At 40.9% G+C, this 21400-nt stretch overlaps 1 protein-coding gene across 1 annotated transcript in view; it reads left to right on the top strand.

Annotated features, from left to right (window-relative positions):
- LOC133663255 (tomoregulin-2-like) overlaps positions 1–21400 on the top strand; it is a 430554-nt gene that overhangs the window by 163664 nt on the left and 245490 nt on the right. The gene's annotated exons all lie outside the window — the stretch shown is intronic.

The following is a 21400-nucleotide window of genomic DNA, read 5'->3' as shown; positions in this document are numbered from 1 at the left end:
ACAGAACCTACTTTTCGTGTGAAAATAAATCAGCACACGTTGTTTTATTCATTTTTTGTTTGTAGTTTAAAGTGTTTAATATATTGGTCTCCCGAGTTAAAGTGGCTAATTAATAAGTTTGAAATGTATTTGTTAGGTTCAAACACTGATGACATTTATTAAACAGGACAAGAAGCAAAGAATCAAATAGAGACAGAATTAAATTTAGCTCAATTTGAGGAAAAACGTCTAGTCGGTACTCTTTACAGTCTCCAGCACGCTCTGGCGAAAGATTGTACGCCTCCTCCTTTATTTGGACTTTCCCTGACCACATGGCAACAGCCGCTTCCAAAGGGACGTGGGTCGTAAACAGCGTTGCCTTTGGTTACAGAACAGTTCAAAAGAAAAGGTCGTAAAACAGTTCAAAGAAAGGTTCGTAAAATACTTTAAAAAAGAGGTTCGTAAAAGAGTTCAAAAAAGCGGTGTCTGGAACTTGGGCAGATCCTGCCTTCTCTCAGCTTTATAGTCCTTGGGTAAAAACAATATATTTCTGTTGATTACAATACATGAAATAATACATAACACCTTCATGTTGCTTCCCCCCTACAAGCCTTCTTCTTGGTAGGTTCAAAGACAGCTTTTGGTCTTCTCGCTGGGAACTCATTTCAAGACAAAGTTGTTGTGATAGCTTAGATACAATTATTATAACAGTATTATTATTTGTGTTTATTTGATTTGATTTTCCAGAAACAAATAGTTCAAGTCGGTCAACATTTTTTTTTTATAGTTTAAATAAGGACTTTTTTAATGTATGTCACAAACTAAAAACAATATTAATAAAGTAATTATTTGTATTATTTTCTCTAATGGTAATAAGAAAAAAAATGTATGCAGAGGTGTACTTATACCAATTGTATAGTCAAATTATACTTTTTTTAGTGTCGAGTTGGGTGGAGGCGTGAAATAGTTTTACCTTTCGACAATGAAGTAGAGCGAGGGGTCGTGCACTATCCACTTTAGCCACCAGATGGTAGTGTTGCATATCTTCAAATTTGTTTTGTAGCGATTCCAACTTTGATCACAGCCTCCGTGGCCGCGTAGAGTGGTGCTTTCCATCATTTTCAGCAGACTGCATTGCAAAAATATTTAATCCACTCTCTTCCTCTCACGCGAGACCCACCCAGGAACTGGGCTATATGAATCCCTACCCTATCGTAGGTCATTTTAAATCTCTGTGGCCATACTGTGTAAATCGTGGCTTATCCTGGTTAATGGTAATAAGGAAAACATTTTATGCGGAGGTGTACTTATACCAATTGTAGAGTCAAATTATACTTTTTATAGTGTCGAGTTGGGTGGAGACGTGAAATAGTTTTACCTTTTCGAGCGTGAAGTAGAGTGAGGGGGGCGTGTTTTGTAGCAATTCCAACTTTGATCAAAGCGTCCAATGCTATGTAGAGTAGCGCTTTCCATCATTTTCAGCAGACTGCATTGCAAAAATATTCAACCCACTCTCCTCCTCTCACGCGAGACCCACCCAGGAACGGGGCCATATGAATCCCTACCCAACAGTAGGTCATTTTATATCCCCGTGGCCATACTGTATGTCCGTGTGAATCGTGGCTTATCCTGGTTAATGGTAATAAGGAAAAAAGGTTATGCGGAGGTGTACTTATACCAATTGTATAGTCAAATTATACTTTTTATAGTGTCGAGTTGGGTGGAGACGTGAAATAGTTTTACCTTTTCGAGCGTGAAGTAGAGTGAGGGGGCTTGTTTTGTAGCAATTCCAACTTTGATCAAAGCGTCCGATGCTATGTAGAGTAGCGCTTTCCATCATTTTCAGCAGACTGCATTGCAAAAATATTCAACCCACTCGCCTCCTCTCGCGCGACACCCACCCAGAAACGGGGCCATATGAATCCCTACCCAACAGTAGGTCATTTTATATCCCCGTGGCCATACTGTATGTCCGTGTGAATCGTGGCTTATCCTGGTTAATGGTAATAAGGAAAAAAGGTTATGCGGAGGTGTACTTATACCAATTGTATAGTCAAATTATACTTTTTATAGTGTCGAGTTGGGTGGAGACGTGAAATAGTTTTACCTTTTCGAGCGTGAAGTAGAGTGAGGGGGCGTGTTTTGTAGCAATTCCAACTTTGATCATAGTTGCTATGTAGAGTGGCGTTTTCCATCATTTTCAGCAGACTGCATTGCAAAAAATATTTAACCCACTCTCTTCCTCTCACGCGAGATCCACCCAGGAACGGTGCCATATGAATCCCTACCCTACCGTAGGTCATTTCAAATCCCCGTGGCCATACTGTATATCCGTGTGAATTGTGGCTTATCCTGGCTAATGGTAATAAGGAAAACATTTTATGCGGTGGTGTACTTATACCAATTGTATAGTAAAATTATACTTTTTATAGTGTCGAGTTTGGTGGAGACGTGAAGTAGTTTTACCTTTTCGAGCGTGAAGTAGAGTGAGGGGGGCGTGTTTTGTAGCAATTCCAACTTTGATCACAGCGTCCGATGCTATGTAGAGTAGCGATTTCCATCATTTTCAGCAGACTGCATTGCAAAAATATTCAACCCACTCTCCTCCTCTCGCGCGAGACCCACCCAGGAACGGGGCCATATGAATCCCTACTCAACAGTAGGTCATTTTATATCCCCATGGCCATACTGTATGTCCGTGTGAATCGTGGCTTATCCTGGTTAATGGTAATAAGGAAAAAAGGTTATGCGGAGGTGTACTTATACCAATTGTATAGTCAAATTATACTTTTTATAGTGTCGAGTTGGGTGGAGACGTGAAATAGTTTTACCTTTTCGAGCGTGAAGTAGAGTGAGGGGGGCGTGTTTTGTAGCAATTCCAACTTTGATCAAAGCGTCCAATGCTATGTAGAGTAGCGCTTTCCATCATTTTCAGCAGACTGCATTGCAAAAATATTCAACCCACTCGCCTCCTCTCGCGCGAGACCCACCCAGGAACGGGGCCATATGAATCCCTACCCAACAGTAGGTCATTTTAAATCCCCGTGGCCATACTGTATATCCGTGTGAATCATGGCTTATCCTGGATAATGGTAATAAGGAAAAAGAGTTATGCGGAGGTGTACTTATACCAATTGTATAGTCAAATTATACTTTTTATCGTGTCGAGTTGGGTGGAGACGTGAAATAGTTTTACCTTTTCGAGCGTGAAGTAGAGTGAGGGGGGCGTGTTTTGTAGCAATTCCAACTTTGATCAAAGCGTCCAATGCTATGTAGAGTAGCGCTTTCCATCATTTTCAGCAGACTGCATTGCAAAAATATTCAACCCACTCTCCTCCTCTCGCGCGAGACCCACCCAGGAACGGGGCCATATGAATCCCTACCCAACAGTAGGTCATTTTATATCCCCGTGGCCATACTGTATGTCCGTGTGAATCGTGACTTATCCTGGTTAATGGTAATAAGGAAAAAAGGTTATGCGGAGGTGTACTTATACCAATTGTATAGTCAAATTATACTTTTTATAGTGTCGAGTTGGGTGAAGACGTGAAATAGTTTTACCTTTTCGAGCGTGAAGTAGAGTGAGGGGGCGTGTTTTGTAGCAATTCCAACTTTGGTCATAGTTGCTATGTAGAGTGGCGTTTTCCATCATTTTCAGCAGACTGCATTGCAAAAAATATTTAACCCACTCTCTTCCTCTCACGCGAGATCCACCCAGGAACGGTGCCATATGAATCCCTACCCTACCGTAGGTCATTTCAAATCCCTGTGGTCATACTGTATATCCGTGTGAATCATGGCTTATCCTGGCTAATGGTAATAAGGAAAAAAAAGTTATGCGGAGGTGTACTTATACCAATTGTATAGTCAAATTATACTTTTTATAGTGTCGAGTTGGGTGGAGACGTGAAATAGTTTTACCTTTTCGAGCGTGAAGTAGAGTGAGGGGGGCGTGTTTTGTAGCAATTCCAACTTTGATCACAGCGTCCGATGCTATGTAGAGCGGCACTTTCCATCATTTCCAGCAGACTGCATTGCAAAAATATTCAACCCACTCTCCTCCTCTCACGCGAGACCCACCCAGGAACGGGGCCATATGAATCCCTACCCAACAGTAGGTCATTTTATATCCCCGTGGCTATACTGTATATCCGTGTGAATCATGGCTTATCCTGGCTAATGGTAATAAGGAAAAAAGGTTATGCGGAGGTGTACTTATACCAATTGTATAGTCAAATTATACTTTTTATAGTCTCGAGTTGGGTGGAGACGTGAAATAGTTTTACCTTTTCGAGCGTGAAGTAGAGTGAGGGGGGCGTGTTTTGTAGCAATTCCAACTTTGATCAAAGCGTCCACTGCTATGTAGAGTAGCGCTTTCCATCATTTTCAGCAGACTGCATTGCAAAAATATTCAACCCACTCTCCTCCTCTCGCGCGAGACCCACCCAGGAACGGGGCCATATGAATCCCTACCCAACAGTAGGTCATTTTATATCCCCGTGGCCATACTGTATGTCCGTGTGAATCGTGGCTTATCCTGGTTAATGGTAATAAGGAAAAAAGGTTATGCGGAGGTGTACTTATACCAATTGTATAGTCAAATTATACTTTTTATAGTCTCGAGTTGGGTGGAGACGTGAAATAGTTTTACCTTTTCGAGCGTGAAGTAGAGTGAGGGGGGCGTGTTTTGTAGCAATTCCAACTTTGATCAAAGCGTCCAATGCTATGTAGAGTAGCACTTTCCATCATTTTCAGCAGACTGCATTGCAAAAATATTCAACCCACTCTCCTCCTCTCGCGCGAGACCCACCCAGGAACGGGGCCATATGAATCCCTACCCAACAGTAGGTCATTTCAAATCCCCGTGGTCATACTGTATATCCGTGTGAATCATGGCTTATCCTGGCTAATGGTAATAAGGAAAAAAAGTTATGCAGAGGTGTACTTATACCAATTGTATAGTCAAATTATACGGTTTATAGTGTCGAGTTGGGTGGAGGCGTGAAATAGTTTTACCTTTTCGAGCGTGAAGTAGAGTGAGGGGGCGTGTTTTGTAGCAATTCCAACTTTGGTCATAGTTGCTATGTAGAGTGGCGTTTTCCATCATTTTCAGCAGACTGCATTGCAAAACTATTTAACCCACTATCTTCCTCTCACTCGATACCCACCCAGGAACGGGGCCATATGAATCCCTACCCTACTGTAGGTCATTTTTAATCCCCGTGGCCATACTGTATATCCGTGTGAATCGTGGCTTATCCTGGCTAATGGTAATAAGGAAAACATTTTATGCGGAGGTGTACTTATACCAATTGTATAGTAAAATTATACTTTTTATAGTGTCGAGTTTGGTGGAGACGTGAAATAGTTTTACCTTTTCGAGCGTGAAGTAGAGTGAGGGGGGCGTGTTTTGTAGCAATTCCAACTTTGATCAAAGTGTCCAATGCTATGTAGAGTAGCGCTTTCCATCATTTTCAGCAGACTGCATTGCAAAAATATTCAACCCACTCTCCTCCTCTCACGCGGGACCCACCCAGAAACGGGGCCATATGAATCCCTACCCAACAGTAGGTCATTTTAAATCCCCGTGGCCATACTGTATATCGGTGTGAATCGTGGCTTATCCTGGATAATGGTAATAAGAAAAAAATGTTATGCGGAGGTGTACTTATACCAATTGTATAGTCAAATTATACGGTTTATAGTGTCGAGTTGGGTGGAGGCATGAAATAGTTTTACCTTTTCGAGCGTGAAGTAGAGTGCGGGGGCGTGTTTTGTAGCAATTCCAACTTTCATCATAGTTGCTATGTAGAGTGGCGTTTTCCATCATTTTCAGCAGACTGCATTGCAAAAAATATTTAACCCACTCTCTTCCTCTCACGCGAGATCCACCCAGGAACGGGGCCATATGAATCCCTTCCCTACCGTAGGTCATTTCAAATCCCCGTGGCCATACTGTATATCCGTGTGAATCATGGCTTATCCTGGCTAATGGTAATAAGGAAAAAGAGTTATGCGGAGGTGTACTTATACCAATTGTATAGTCAAATTATACTTTTTATAGTGTCGAGTTGGGTGGAGACGTGAAATAGTTTTACCTTTTCGAGCGTGAAGTAGAGTGAGGGGGCGTGTTTTGTAGCAATTCCAACTTTGATCAAAGCGTCCGATGCTATGTAGAGCGGCGCTTTCCATCATTTTCAGCAGACTGCATGGCACAAATATTTAATCCACTCTCTTCCTCTCGCGTGAGACCCACCCAGGAACGGGGCCATATGAATCCCTACCCTACCGTAGGTCATTTCAAATCCCCGTGGTCATACTGTATATCCGTGTGAATCGTGGCTTATCCTGGTTAATGGTAATAAGGAAAAAAGGTTATGCGGAGGTGTACTTATACCAATTGTATAGTCAAATTATACTTTTATAGTGTCGAGTTGGGTGGAGACGTGACATAGTTTTACCTTTTCGAGCGTGAAGTAGAGTGAGGGGGGCGTGTTTTGTAGCAATTCCAACTTTGATCAAAGCGTCCAATGCTATATAGAGTAGCGCTTTCCATCATTTTCAGCAGACTGCATTGCAAAAATATTCAACCCACTCTCCTCCTCTCGCGCGAGACCCACCCAGGAACGGGGCCATATGAATCCCTACCCAACAGTAGGTCATTTTATATCCCCGTGGCCATACTGTATGTCCGTGTGAATCGTGGCTTATCCTGGTTAATGGTAATAAGGAAAAAAGGTTATGCGGAGGTGTACTTATACCAATTGTATAGTCAAATTATACTTTTTATAGTGTCGAGTTGGGTGGAGACGTGAAATAGTTTTACCTTTTCGAGCTTGAAGTAGAGTGAGGGGGCGTGTTTTGTAGCAATTCCAACTTTGATCATAGTTGCTATGTAGAGTGGCGTTTTCCATCATTTTCAGCAGACTGCATTGCAAAAAATATTTAACCCACTCTCTTCCTCTCACGCGAGATCCACCCAGGAACGGTGCCATATGAATCCCTACCCTACCGTAGGTCATTTCAAATCCCCGTGGCCATACTGTATATCGGTGTGAATCATGGCTTATCCTGGTTAATGGTAATAAGGATAAAAGGTTATGCGGAGGTGTACTTATACCAATTGTATAGTCAAATTATACTTTTTATAGTCTCGAGTTGGGTGGAGACGTGAAATAGTTTGACCTTTTCGAGCGTGAAGTAGAGTGAGGGGGGCGTGTTTTGTAGCAATTCCAACTTTGATCAAAGCGTCCAATGCTATGTAGAGTAGCGCTTTCCATCATTTCCAGCAGACTGCATTGCAAAAAAATATTTAACCCACTCTCTTCCTCTCACGCGAGATCCACCCATATGAATCCCTACCCAACAGTAAGTCATTTTAAATCCCCGTGGCCATACTGTATATCCGTGTGAATCGTGGCTTACCCTGGCTGATGGTTTCAAACATGTAGTAAAACCTCGATAAATCAATAAAGGAGAACAAAAAGTATTATTTGGTCTCGTTTCAGATTACCGGTGATAAATCAGTTGACACGATGAAAGTCCTTTTTGAAAATGTGCTTTCCTGCGTTTGATCACTCCCTCGATAGTTTTAGGGGAAGCGGCCGCCGCTGCTTATCGTTTGATGTTCGGGGTGATCCCCCCCCCCTCCACCACCCTTAAAAAGGATACACCAAACATGTTGTAAGAAGCCCATAACACCCGGAGATGAGCAGCCCACGTCTTAGCCCTCGCAGGGAGATGGAGGTTCGAAAAAAAAATCCCATCACCCTGCGAGCCAAATACTGGAGAAGATCAAGGGATGAGGGATGGAAAGGGGGGGTGGGGGGGTTCATGGAAAAGAAGGCACTCTTTTTAAAGACGCCCGCAGGGTTCTGTTGGCCAGCTTTCCCTTCTGTTGCATCACGCCTGGCATAAAGTGCGAGTCTCTAGGTTAGGAGACGGCGGAGCCAGATGGGAAAGCGTGTGAGACTGGGACGCATAGCAGAAAAGCCCGAGTCCTGCAGTAAGCGATTCCAAGCGCTTTTGTGGGCTTGCCGTTTTTTTTTTTTTTTTTCTCTCCTTCTATCGGATTTGGTCTCTCTTTCTCTCCTTTTGGTCTGTGGCCCCATTTCTTCTTCTTGTTCTCTTCTGCTCCACCATGCTCTGTTGTTGCTGTTTTGGTTTCCCTGTCTTCCTCGGGCCTTGTGATGTTGTTTTGTTGTTGTTTTTTTATCGTGCCAAGTTTGTTGAGAAAGATCTTTCGCTTTCTCTTTGTGGGCTTGTGCATCTTGCTTTTTTTTGTATTCCCTGTTACTTTCATCAAGCTTCATTCTTCTGTCTCAGTCTTCATTGCATTGCTTCCCTACGACTTCGCTCCCCCCCCCCCCCGCAGTCCAATCTAGCTGAGCTTTTTTTTTTTTTTTTTTTTCCGTCTGTCTTCCCTGCAGCCTCCTTCTTTCCTGCGTCCAAGTGGCTTTGATCAAATGCAAGTGTGCAGTTGCACTTTCCCTCCCTCCACTCCTCCTACTCCTTTAGTGTCCTTTGTGCGCATTTCATCTCGCCTTTTTTGTACTCTCGTGCTATTTGGAAACAGCGCCCACAATTGATCGTTATGAATGCTCCCGGGCTCCTGGACCAACGCTCATGTTTGCCTTTCCCTTTTGCAGTCGTGTGCGTGGCTACGCAACGTTGCGGCTTTTGTGTCGAGGTTGTGTTTAATTTCATTCATTTAAGGTGAAACAAAACAACTATTGAAATAACATCCATTTGTCCATCTATTTTGTACCGCTTTGGGGTATTATAAATGATAAATGGGTTATACTCGTATAGCGCTTTTCTACCTTCAAGGTACTCAAAGCGCTTTGACACTATTTCCACATTCACCCATTCACACACACATTCACACACTGATGGCGGGAGCTGCCATGCAAGGCGCTAACCAGCAGCCATCAGGAGCAAGGGTGAAGTGTCTTGCCCAAGGACACAACAGACATGACTAGGATGGTAGAAGGTGGGGATTGAACCCCAGTAACCAGCAACCCTCCGATTGCTGGCACGGCCACTCTACCAACTTCGCCACGCCGCCCCTATATACATAATGAAAAAATAAAACTTACATTTAGAGATGTCTGATAATATCGGCAGTCCGATATTATCGGACATCTCTAATTGTAAGTTTTACTTTTTAAATTGGGAGCCTTTGTTTGCTTACTTACTACAAACCCTGTTTCCATATGAGTTGGGAAATTGTGTTAGATGTAAATATAAACGGAATACAATGATTTGCAAATCCTTTTCAACCCATATTCAGTTGAATATGCTACAAAGACAACATGTTTGATGTTCAAACTGATAAACCTTTTTTTTTTTTTTGCAAATAATCATTATTATAATCATAAAATTGAAAAGCCAGCATCTGTGATGGTATGGGGGGTGTATTAGTGCCCAAGACATGGGTAACTTACACATCTGTGAAGGCACCATTAATGCTGAAAGGTACAAACAGGTTTTGGAGCAACATATGTTGCCATCCAAGCAACGTTACCATGGACGCCCCTGCTTATTTCAGCAAGACAATGCCAAGCCACGTGTTACATCGACGTGGCTTCATAGTAAAAGAGTGCGGGTACTAAACTGGCCTGCCTGTAGTCCAGACCTGTCTCCCATTGAAAATGTGTGGCGCATTATGAAGCCTAAAATACCACAACGCTGAAATAAGCAGGGGTGTCCATGGTAACGTTGCTTGGATTGCAACATATGTTGCTCCAAAACCTGTTTGTACCTTTCAGCATTAATGGCGCCTTCACAGATGTGTAAGTTACCCATGTCTTGGGCACTAATACACCCCCATACCATCACAGATGCTGGCTTTTCAATTTTGCGCCTATAACAATCCAGATGGTTCTTTTCCTCTTTGGTCCGGAGGACACGACGTCCACAGTTTCCAAAAACAATATGAAATGTGGACTCATCAGACAACAGAACACTTTTCCACTTTGTATCAGTCCATCTTAGATGAGCTCAGGCCCAGCGAAGCCGACGGCATTTCTGGGTGTTGTTGATGAACGGTTTTCGCCTTGTATAGGAGAGTTTTAACTTGCACTTACAGATGTAGCGACCAACTGTAGTTACTGACAGTGGGTTTCTGAAGTGTTCCTGAGCCCATGTGGTGATATCCTTTACACACTGATGTCGCTTGTTGATGCAGTACAGCCTGAGGGATGGAAGGTCACGGGCTTAGCTGCTTACGTGCAGTGATTTCTCCAGATTCTCTGAACCCTTTGATGATATTACGGACCGTAGATGGTGAAATCCCTAAATTCCTTGCAATAGCTGGTTGAGAAAGGTGTTTCTTAAACTGTTCAACAATTTGCTCACGCATTTGTTGACAAAGTGGTGACCCTCGCCCCATCCTTGTTTGTGAATGACTGAGCATTTCATTGAATCTACTTTTATACCCAATCATGGCACCCACCTGTTCCCAATTTGCCTGTTCACCTGTGGGATGTTCCAAATAAGTGTTTGATGAGCATTCCTCAACTTTATCAGTATTTATTGCCACCTTTCCCAACTTCTTTGTCACGTGTTGCTGGCATCAAATTCTAAAGTTAATGATTATTTGCAACAAAAAAAAAGTTGATCAGTTTGAACATCAAATATGTTGTCTTTGTAGCATATTCAACTGAATATGGGTTGAAAATTATTTGCAAATCATTGTATTCCGTTTATATTTACATCTAACACAATTTCCCAACTCATATGGAAACGGGGTTTGTAATAAATAAAATAGTGAACATACGAGACAACTTTTCTTTTAAGGACAAACTTGCAATAAGAAACATATGTTTAATGTACCCTAAGATTTTTTTGGTAAAATAAATGGTAAAATAAAGATGATGGGGAGAAGACGCTGCCGAAGGTGAGCCACGTAAATAAGACCGCCCACAAAACGACGCATCCGGAAGCGACTTTCAGAAAGCAGCTTGCAGATGGTCTGTAAAACATAATCTAAGCAACATTGTGACCAAATAACCACCATTACATGTTATGTAGACCACAAGGAAGTGTTTTATATTTAGAAAAAAATAATAATAATATGACTCCTTTAATGAGCCCTATAATCCGGTGCGCCTTATTTATGAAAACAAATTCTAAAATAGACCATTCTTCGGCAGTGCACCTTACAATCCGGTGCGCTTTATGGTCCGTAAAATACGGTAATTTCGTAAATCGAGGTTCCACTGTAAAACATTTTGCTGGACAATATATTGTCCCGCACATTCTTGCAGATAAACAATATTATTGTCAGCATTATTTTAAGGCCAAATTAGGCAATAATAATATATAACAATAATAATGATAATGCAATTAACTCCTTCAAACGCAATGAACGTTAATTTATAATTGGTATTTTTTAACCATTCTAAGTGAAAGGTTAATGACTTTTAATTACTTAATTACTTTTAATAAGAAAACAAATGTAGATATGAAATGCACTCTCAAGCACTGTTAGCAAAATTGCACTTTAATAGATATCGAGTTTCTTTCCCCATGTTGGACAATCAATGTTGACATTGATTCTTATGGGGAACTCTGCTTCACTGTATGAACATTTTGCCTGGCGTACCAGGTTGAAGAAATAAATAATATTAACTAGAGTTGTCCGATAATATTATCGGCCGATAAATGCTTTAAAATGTAATATCGGAAATTGTCGGTATCGGTTTCAAAAAGTAAAATGTATGACTTTTTAAAACGGCACTGTACGGAGTGGTACACGGACGTAGGGATAAGTAAGGCGCGCCAATAAACCTTAGCAGCCAGCCTGAAATGCGGGTGTCAGGGATAGAAGCGGAAGGAGATTTTTACAACAAAATTCTAAAACTTAGTGATATATCAGATTGTAGGTGGGTTTATTTTTTACCCTTCGCGTTCATATTTCGCTGTGTTTGTTGCATTGCTGTTGCGTTTCGCTTGATTGTAAAATATGTCGATCGAGAGGGGGTGTGATGTTCATATGTTGTCAATATTCAGTGTTTTATCCTTCATAGTTAATATTGTAAATCCCACGTTCTTTATTTTCATGTACATTCTGGCTGTCTCATTCAGTAAAAACAATTGCAATTCCATTCCGTTTTTTTAAGGTGGTATGTCATGTTTTTAGCATTCAATCAGACATTATTGTGAGGTTTTGTATTAGTGTTCCTAAAAATAGATATACCGGCCCCCAGACACATTTTTTTTCTCTAAATGTGGCCCCCCCGTGGCAAAATAATTGCCTAGGCCTGGTTTGGTGGGTACCTATAAAAGTACTGAATTCGGTACCCGTCACAAATAGAAACAAGCCACCCTCAATCAGAATCAGAAATACTTTGTTAATCCCAGAGGGGAAATTAAGATTTTCAGGACAATCCCATTCAAGAGCAGACAAACATTACAAGGAGACAGAACAGGATCGCTGACGGGTCTGCCAACTTCTGGCGGCCCTTACAGAACAGGTGAGAAACAGGTAAACGCTGGGGGGGAGAAAAACACACAATCCGTCTAAGCCTGGGGTCCAGACTAAGGCCAAGGGGAAAAAAACCTCATGGCCATAGCATGTGTGTAAGAGGGATACATCAAAGAACACAAAGGACATTAAAGACATTAAAAGAGCATAGCTGATGCAACCAGTCATTTATACATACAGCTACAAAAATTGTTATAAATCAAAGATAAAAACAATTTTAAAAATATATACACTGTGGTGGCCTCTGCGGTTTTCCACGCCATCGTCTGTTGGGGTTGGGGGAGCATGACCAGAGACAAGGAGCAGACCCAACAAAGCAACCAAGAGAGCCGACTCCACTCTCGGCCACCCCAACCGGAACGTGCTCATGGTTATCGGCAAACAGTAAAGACATATTGGATATAATAGGATACATATTGGAGCATCCGCAATTAACTGTTTTGTTCACGGAACAGGCTGTGAAGTATGGTCTTTAGGGTGTAGTGGATTGTCCGAAGCTTAAACAGCAACAAAAGTGAATTTAGTACAAAAAGTTTATTTACCCATAGTCAAAAGTGCAAGTCGGATTGAGCTGTCCATGCAGACAAACAAACGTCCTCCGGAGGACACAAGAATCAAGCAATCTCTCTCAGCCCTTGTCACTTGGCCATTTTATCTGTTTCCCCATGTCCCAAGGTCCCGTTGTTTTCGACATGTTTGTTTTGCAACATCCTTGAATCCCTTAGTCATGCATAGACAATCAAAACATTTTGTAGAATGGTCAGAGCGACTCCGTATTCAACGTTGTCCTACATCTGGTGCTTCAATGGTATAGAATAGAAGAGAAATGAAATGAGCAGACATTCTTAATAGACACGAAATATAGTTTAAAGGTCAGAAATTCTACTACAAGGGTCACAGAAAACAAAACATCTTCCCATGGCAGCCTTTCAGATACACAATTTTACATCAAAAATGTTGCACTTTTTCAAGAAAAAAACTGGAAAACCTGCAAGTTGACTTCCTAAAGTTGTGACGGTGGCAGATTTTGCTGAAATCTTAGAAATATCTAAGTACCAGCTGAGTCACGAGATGAATATGGTCATCGCTAATGTAGTGTATAAGAGTATATTCCCAGTACGGAGAGGATTGGTTGACAATTTCGGCCTGTGGAGAGCAGATAAGAAACCACAATGACTCACGCGAGACATTTTATTATGAAAACAAACCAAAATGGGAGGAAACTAGGTTGCGACATGCCTTTTGAAACAGATTATGTTCTATCATTCCGTGGAAAAATGTTCAAAGAGACTAATATTTTTTGGACTAGGGTAGGCGTGTAATATCATTGCTCCACATCTTGCCAGCTGCACCTTTTTGTTAAAAATGTGTCCGACCGATAACGGATTCCAGGTCAGTACATCAGAGAGTTAAAGGACCCACAAGTGAAGACAAAGAGAATCCAGATCCTCAATCCGGTGGGAACCCTCCAGTAAGCCTTCCGTCCCGATGACGTCACAGCCAAAGAAACTGCGATATTCTTCAGTTTACATTTAATCATGTCACGGCCTGTGACCATGAAGTTATATTTTTCTCTTCAAACCTCAGATAACCGTTCTAATCCAGTGAAACAGACTGCAATATTTTTCAACTAAATTGTCATATTTGTTATTCATTCATTGTTCCGGTGTCGGATCAGTATCACATCATATGACTATCTCGCCTACACGAAGTTTCCACCCACATATAGAATGGAGAAAATGAAACAACAACGCAGAATAGTGGCATCAATCATTTGAAATATCTTAAGTTCCCCACACAGCCTATGTGAGGAAAATGGAAAAGTAGACCGATCGTTTCCTATCGCATGTTACATGACTTAACTGTCGTGGCGACTGTGACAACGATAAACCACTAGGGGGCAGGGGGAGGTACTGCAGGGGGTTTGTGAATTGTTTTGGCTGATTATACTTTTTGATTATGTTTTATGTATTTATTTGTACACGGTATTTTCAGAACTATAAGCCTCTCATTTTTTTCAACGCTTTGAACCCTGCGGCTTGTAAAACGGTGCAGGTAATTTATGACATTTTTCTTTGCTAACGGCCACAATGTTTTTGTATTCAACTAGAGATGTCTAGGGCTGCAACAACTGATCGATTAAATCGATTAAAATCAGTTATAAAAATAGTTGCCGATTAATTTAGTCATCGATTCGTTGGATCTATGCTATGCGCATGTTCAGAGGCTTTTTTTTTTTTTTTTTAATTTATTTTTATTATTATAATTTTTTTTAATCTTTATTTGTAAACGGCAACATTTACAAACAGCTGAAAAACAATAATCAAAATAAGTATGGTGCCTGTATGCTGTTTTTTTTTCAATAAAATACTGGATAGGATAGAAATGTAGTTTGTCTCTTTTATCCGATTATTAATTGATTAATCGAAGTAATAATCGACAGATTAATCAATTACCAAATTAATCGTTGGTTGCAGCCCTAGAGATGTCCGATAATGGCTTTTTTGACGATATCCGATATTCCGATATTGTCCAACTCTTAATTACCGATTCCGATATCAACCGATACTGATATATACAGACGTGGAATTAACACATTATTATGCCTACTTTTGTTGTGATGCCCTGCTGGATGCATTAAACAACGTAACAAGGTTTTCCAAAATAAATCAACTCAAGTTATGGAAAAAAATGCCTTATTTATTATTGAAGTCACAAAGTGCATTTTATTTTAACATGCCTCTAAACAGCAGCTTGGAATTTGGGACATGCTCTCCCTGAGAGAGCATGAGGAAGTTGGGGGGAGGGCGGGGTTGAGATGGGGGGTGGGTAGCGGGTAGCGGGGGGTGTATATTGTAGCGTCCCGGAAGAGTTAGTGCTGCAAGGGGTTCTGGGTATTTGTTCTGTTGTGTTTATGTTGTGTTACGGTGCGGATGTTCTCCCGAAATGTGTTTGTCATTCTTGTTTGGTATGGGTTCACAGTGTGGCGCATATTTGTAACAGTTTTAAAGTTGCTTATAAGGTCACCCTCAGTGTGACGCCCCCAATATTGTTGTCTGGGTGGAAATCGGGAGAAATTCGGGAGAATGGTTGCCCCGGGAGATTTTCGGGAGGGGCACTGACATTCGGGAGTCTCCCGGGAAAATCGGGAGGGTTGGCAAGACTGGGAGACGCCACTACTCTGTACTTCTCCCTACGTCCGTGTACCACTCAGTATAGTGGCGTTTTAAAAAGTTATACATTTTACTTTTTGAAACCGATACCGATAATTTCCGATATTACATTTTAAAGCATTTATCGGCCGATAATATCGGCAGTCCGATATTATCGGACATCTCTATATTCAACACATAGTTTTGTTTTGTGCCGAAAGTAAATTATATTTGTTTATAACCTTTCTGCTCTGAAGTATTCTTCATTCATCACTCCAAGCAACGTTTTTAAGTTTTACAATACAACTAAAACAATGTGTACTTAGTAAACCATCCCATGGGCAGCACGGTGGAACAGGGGTTTGTTTGTGTGCCTCACAATAAGAAGGTCCTGGGTCTTTCTGTGTGGAGTTTGCACGTTCTCCCCGTGACTGTGTGGGTTCCCTCCGGGTACTCTGGCTTCCTCCCACCTCCAAAGACATGCACCTGGGGATAGGTTGATTGGCGACACTAAATTGGCCCCAGAGTGTGAATGTTATCTGTCTATCTGTGTTGGCCCTGCGATGAGGTGGCGACTTGTCCAGGGTGTACCCCGCCTTCCGCCCAAATGCAGCTGAGATAGGCTCAAGCACCCCCCGGGACTCCAAAAGGGACAAGCGGTAGAAAATGGATGGATGGATGGAAACCATCCCATGTGTGATGTATGTGGGAATATATTAAAAGTGTATTTGTATGTGCTATTGTAATTTTATCAAGTTAGTGTTAGCATTAGCACATATGCTAACATGTTTACAAGTGTCTGTGTTAGTATTATTAACTTACAATGGCATTATTTTTTGTACTGTTTCAGTTTTGTAAATTCCCCATAACATCACCGTGGAGTTATTGAGTCAGTTTAGTTGACTGCAGCTTCTGTTTTGTTCGATCAGCCGTTTTACTGCCACGTGGCAGTAAAACCATTTGGAAACAATTTAAGTACAGTTTGTAAATAAATATTCATACAATTGTTCATACCGGTATATATCTGCAGCTTATAGCCTGGTGTGGCTTTTACATGTAAAAATATGTTTTCTAAAATTGAGTGGGTGTGCTCTATATCCCGAAAATACGGTATATATTTTTTTTTCTAAAGACTTTAAATACATATTAACATTGATCAAACACTATAATAAAACAGCAAAATATGCCATTACCAAGAGATTGCTTCAGAACTACAGTAGTCAGAGCTCTAGCTTACTTAATTAAGATATACACTGAGGAGATTACAGTAAGGCTACTTTTTAGTTAACTTTTTCATGACTTGGAAGTGAAAATGAACATCGTAAAAAGCTCAGAGAAGATAAAACTAACTATAAATTAGTTTCCTTTTCCTTTAGAGTTCTTGACTACCCCAATCAACCGTCATTAAAACTAAAGAGTTTTCATGTTCATAAAAGCCTGACTCGCCTGGGACAATATTTAAAAAGTTAGGGACACCTGGGAAATGGGGATTAAAGAAGGCAGGCATAACTGCAAATCAACCACAGATATAAAAGCAAGGCCCCTCATTTCATTATATCTGTATATCTTATGTATATATTAATATTATTATTTCGTTCAATGCAGTCAAGCAGAATGTTTTATTGTGAAGGTCGTGTGGTTGACTGTGGAGCACATGATTAATGCAATGTGTGAAGTTGTCTCAGAAAAGTAGCTCGCATCAGGAGTTGTTGTTCTTTAATTATGGTTCCATTATATGTCCTTCATGTGGTACAGGAGTTAATTAATGTATATTCTAGGTATAAGATCTGACTGAGTATTGGACAATAACAAGGTTCCCCTAGGACAGTGGTTCTCATAGAGTGAGGAGATGTAAAAGGGTGTACATTTTTTTTAATTTGTATTTTTTTTTTTACCAAAGGCTACTTTACAAAAAGTCAAAGTAAGCATATTGATATTTTTTTCTTTTGTCAAAAAATAAGTAAAAATGCTTTTGACAAAGTGTACTAATTATGGTTATTTCAGCGATGTCAATAGTGCAGCCAGAGGGTAATTTGCGGAGAGCAGCTCTGGTTTTTTGGGCTCCCAACGTAATGTCGGAAAAAAAAAAATAAGAAAAAGAGCAAGAAGACGTAACGTAATGAGAAAAAGCTGAAATGTTGATACTAATAACTAATAATAATGCACATTTTCACTTGCAACACAAAGCTGGCACTAAGTTTTGACATATAATCTGTTTGTAGCATTAAAAAAATACTATGTATGAAATTTGTAGCTTTTTTTTCTGAAAACATTACATCTTTTTGCTCTTTTTTCTCACATTTTTACAATTTTTTATTTATTTTTTCTGACAACTTATGGGTCAACAAAATTCAAGTTGCTGGCCACAAATGGCCCCCCCCTGCCACACTTTGGACACCTCTGCCATAGCGTATTAGCGTATATCTTGACGCATGCAGAACAATAAACATTCATTTGAGGGTATGTGTGGAAAAAAACAGACAGAAAGTAATTGAGAACCAATAGTAGGGGTAGGCGAATCATACGGCCCCATTCGCCGCGGTTTGCCTGACACGTGAAACGTGACAAACTAGGGGAGGGTTGCACTATCTTTAGCCGTCAGAAGTGAGTACAGTGTTGGATATCTTAACATGTGCTTTGTGGCAATTCCAACTTTGACCACAAAGCACCAGTTACTATGTACAGTGTCACTTTCCATCATTTTCAGCAGACTGCATTGCAAAATGATTACCCCCAACGCCACCCGCCTTCTACTTCTTCTTCTAATGCCAGATGCACCCAAGAATCTGGCCATATGAATCTCTTCCCGACTGTATGTTTGGGGGGGGGCATGAGAGGCAATAGCGTAATGGCATCTTTAGTGTTAGTAAAGAACTATTTTGACACATGTAGATAAAAAAAAAAAATCAACATTTAACTCCGGAAGGGTAAGACGGGCTGGTCATTAATTAGGAAACCACTGCTTTATCATATCAAATCAAACTTTATTTATTAAGCACCTTTCATACACAGGCAAGTGGCAAAGACAAAATGATGCACACACACTTGTTATTTCACATGGTGACCAGAGGGGGAGCACTTTTAAAACCGACAAATAGTCAATTTGAAAAATCCCTCCACCCTAATTTTGATAGATTTCACCACCAGGGGGTGCAAATGAGTTATCTATTTTTTGTAATGTGCTTAAGCCCGATGACAAACGAGTCACGGACCACAGATGGCCGCACTTTGGGCAAACCATATGTAGAAGTGAAGTGAATTATATTTATATAGCGCTTTTCTGACTCAAAGCACTTTTACATAGTGAAACCCAATATCAAAGTTACATTTAAACCAGTGTGGGTGGCACTGGGAGCAGGTGGGTAAAGTGTCTTGCCCAAGGACACAACGGCAGTGACTAGGATGACGGAAGCGGGGATCAAACCTGGAACCCTCAAGTTTCTGGCACGGCCACTCTACCAACCGATTTATACCGTAATAGAAGAATAGTAGAAGCTAACTGTTAATGGCCACTATAGTCTTAGTACCATAGTGTATTTGTTCATCCTATGGTCACATATGGGACGCAGGTTGTCTTACGTCAGCACCGAAAATCAACTGTTCACCTGGCGGGGTTTTTCAGGGATGAATAGGGAAGTCCTTCTTTAGCTGTCGTCTTGTTTTATCATATATTTCTGCCTTTGCACCTGTCAATGTTTACTTTTGTATGCACATTGAATCAACAAAAAATCCTGACTTTGGAGCAATGTTCACAGACTCTAGTATTTGCCTCTCTATTAGATGCAATGGTCTTCCGTATTGGGGCCATGATTTCGGTCCTAAATTGTTCACCAGTCCTCATATGGAAGATACTTTTCCTTGTCGATGTCTCAAGAAGGGTAGAAACACAAGAACACACACATACACACACACGTACACACACAGCACTGTTGACAAAACATGGCATTGCACTGAGGACTTGAGGAAAAACACCACCTTTGAGGCGTCCATATTGGAGAATAATTCAAATTAACGGCAATAGTGTAAAACATAGGATAAAACATATGTAAAAAATAAGATAGAAATAATGTAAATATTACAATGATAAAGTAATAAAAACATAACATTGAGAGAATACTAGTAGTAATATTAATAACTAAGATAGAAAACAACACAAAAAAATTATTAAAAACATAACATAAGTTTAAGATGATCAGTAAAAAGCCTGATTAAAAAGGTGAGCCTTTAGCCTTTAATAGTATTCTACCTTTACTTGTCGTTATTTATACTTTCTGAATAAATTATGTGATAATGTTCATCAGTCAACTCATTGGTGTTAATTTTCAATTTATCAAGATATTAAAATAATATCAAAATCAAATTACAGGATGTTATTTATGTAGTTTGCTCATTTTCCTTGACTGGTGCACTTTTTTAGGTTTTTTTTACATACACTATATTGCCAAAAGTATTTGGCTACCTGCCTTTACTCACGTATGAACTTGAAGTGCCATCCCATGGAATTGTCCAAAATGTTTTGGTATCCTGGAGCATTCATAGATCATTTCACTGGAACTAAGGGGCCAAGCCCAACTCCTGAAAAAACAACCCCATACCATAATTCCTCCTCCACCAAATTTCACACTCGGCACAATGCACTCCGAAATGTAGCGTTCTCCTGGCAACCTCCAAACCCAGACTGGCCCATCAGATTGCCAAATGGAAAAGTGGGATTCATCACTCCGGAGAAGGCGTCTCCACTGCTCTAGAGTCCAGTGGCAACGTGCTCTACACCACTGCATCCCACGCTGTATGGCTTAGATGCAGCTGCACGGCCATGGAAACCCATTCCATGAAGCTCTCTGCGTACTGTACGTGGGCTAATTGGAAGGTCACATGAAGTTTGGAGCTCTGACTGTGCAGAAAGTCTTTGCACTATGCGCTTCAGCATCCGCTGACCCTTCTCTGTCTGTTTACGTGGCCTACCACTGGGTGGCTGACTTGCTGTTGTTCCCAAACTCTTCACTTATTTTTATAATAAAGTTGACCTTGGAATATTTAGGAGCGAGGACATTTCACGACTGGATTTGTTGCACAGGTGGCATCCTATGACAGTTCCACGCTGGAAATCACTGAGAGCGGCCCATTCTTTCACACATGTTTGTAGAAACAGTCTCCATGGCTAAGTGCTTGGTTTTATACACCGGGCCAAGTGATTAGGACACCTGATTCTCATCATTTGGATGGGTGGCCAAATGCTTTTGGCAATATAGTGTATGTAGCATAATCGACAAAGATACAAATAATTGCTATTGCGACATCTAGTGGACACATTTAGAACAGCAGTTTATTTTATTAAAAAATGTCGGCTCATTTTTATACTTAGCAAACTCATCCAGCGGGCCGGATAAAGGCCGTACATTTGACACCCCTGGTCTAGGTCCTCACAATATAAAATAAGGATTTATCGGTTTCTCAGAAAACGGTTTGTGTTGGTCTTAGTTCCGCTAAGGTTACACTTGAGGACGCAGCAGAACTGGTTTGCTTGGCAGCTGCAACGTCGCCTTGTCATGTCAAGTTGGAGAGTGGGCAGTTTTCTGATGCCGCGATTGCTCGCTGTCACTTTTCGAGAAGCTGTAGAAATTGACGCGTTCAGGCAGAGCAGATTAAACAGATCTGCGTGTTCCATGTCCGGGGCCTCTGTCAAAACAGTGCAACTGCGAAAGAAAACAGGCCCGTAAATCTAGGGTGTGATTTTTGTCTGCTTAGAACAGCAAGTACAGATTGTGCCCTTTTTCTT

The sequence above is a fragment of the Entelurus aequoreus genome, linkage group LG13, assembly GCF_033978785.1.
Source record: "Entelurus aequoreus isolate RoL-2023_Sb linkage group LG13, RoL_Eaeq_v1.1, whole genome shotgun sequence".
NCBI lineage: Eukaryota > Metazoa > Chordata > Actinopteri > Syngnathiformes > Syngnathidae > Entelurus > Entelurus aequoreus.
Note: the sequence above shows the minus strand (reverse complement) of the source record. Positions and strands in the feature narration are given on the sequence as shown.